The sequence below is a fragment of the Ailuropoda melanoleuca genome, chromosome 13, assembly GCF_002007445.2.
Source record: "Ailuropoda melanoleuca isolate Jingjing chromosome 13, ASM200744v2, whole genome shotgun sequence".
Classification (NCBI taxonomy): Eukaryota; Metazoa; Chordata; class Mammalia; order Carnivora; family Ursidae; genus Ailuropoda; species Ailuropoda melanoleuca.
This window is the reverse complement of record NC_048230.1, coordinates 52,809,205-52,810,899: the sequence shown is the minus strand read 5'-3', so window position 1 is coordinate 52,810,899 and position 1,695 is coordinate 52,809,205.

Below are 1,695 nucleotides of genomic sequence, written 5' to 3'. Positions count from 1 at the left end.
GAGAGACCCTAGTTTCTAATATCTGTTCTTTATTAGCGGTTGACCTTGAACGAAGGTTTTAACTTCCCTTCTGAGTTTATCCAAGTCATAACTTCCGTGCAGGACTGTTGTGGGTAACAGCAGTGATCCATGTGGTTGATCTGGAAGGATGCGGGGCTTCTCCTCAGTAGTGTCTTTGATATTTTATTATGATTACTTTTGGAGTAGGACTTGAGTGGGCAGGATACAGACAGTGTTAAACACAAGGTAATATTACTATTTTATATTTTGCCTGAAACTCAAATAAAGATGAGTTTTTATAGTTACCAAGAAGATGCTCAGGATAATAAGATCATTTGTGTTCCCCCAAGCATGAAGTTTTCATATCTGCCTTCCTTTATTAGTGAAGATAATTTTTTCCTTGGCTATTTTTGGATGTGTTCAAAACAAAGCAGTTTCATATTAACTAATATAATTTCTCCCTGTCTCATGTTGATAAACGAACAGGAGTTAAGTCTCTCTAGGCAAATAGTTTTCATGTACCCAACATGCATCTGCAAAGATTTTGCAGTATTGCCCTCCAATACACAAGGAATCTCCCCAAAGACTTTGGACAAAGTTCTGCTCACCTTCGGCCTCTGTTAGAGTTGAGACTGAGTGTCACCTCTGAGTGAGAGACTCAGTGGCCCCACTTGGCCCCACCAAGACTGACACTGGGGCGTGTGTAATAAACTGGATGGGAATTGGAGGAAATGAAATGAGATTGCAGCTCTACCCCTTGAGGGAATGACCTAAATCTCTGAGCTCCACTGGCCACCTGTAACATGGATACAATATACTATGAGCCTCACAAGATTGCCATGAAGATGAAATAAGGCACATACACAAATACCTGGAATAATGCCTGGCATGTAGTAGACAGTTGTATCAACCAAACTGACACAACAGGAAAGAAATTCATTGGCTCACATAAGAAATCCAGGAGGTAGGGATGGCATCAGGCTTGACTTGATTCAGATTCTAAATGACCATAGGTTTCATCTCTGCATCCTGTTTCTTCTAGGGTGGCTTTGCTCTGGCCCCACACCATGGCTTCCAAGAGCTTTGGGATCTTCTCATACCATCAACCAATAGAAAAGAGAGAAATTTCTACCGTATATTGAGCATTACATTTACTAGGTGTCAAGTACTCTATTGAGGACTTTATACAAAGCACACAGGGTACAAATACAATGGGGTGGTTCTCCCAAAGCAGGAAGAGGGTACAGATGCCATCAGAAGAGGGATGGGTGTAAGGTTTAAAATGAAAGAAAATCTAACAAAATGTGTCCAATACAGCATTTAATAATTGCTCAAAGCAAATAGGGCGAAGCAGCTATTGGACTGTAATTAGCAATATCACTCATAATGGTGCTGAGATACAAAATGGTGTTTCTCAACCAGGGATGTGTTTGTCCCAGGGGACATTTGGCTATGTCTGGAGCCATTTTTGATTGTCACAATTGGACAAGGATGCCATTGGCATCTAGTGGGTAGAGGGGCCAGAGATGCTTCTAAACGTACACTACACAGAACAATTCCCCACCACAAATAGGTATCTGGTCCAATTATCCAGTTGCAAAACTCAGTTCCAGCAGGCATACCAGCCATTGAAAATAATCACCTATATTTATGGAGCCATTATTACATGAAGCTCACTATACTAAGCATTTTGCA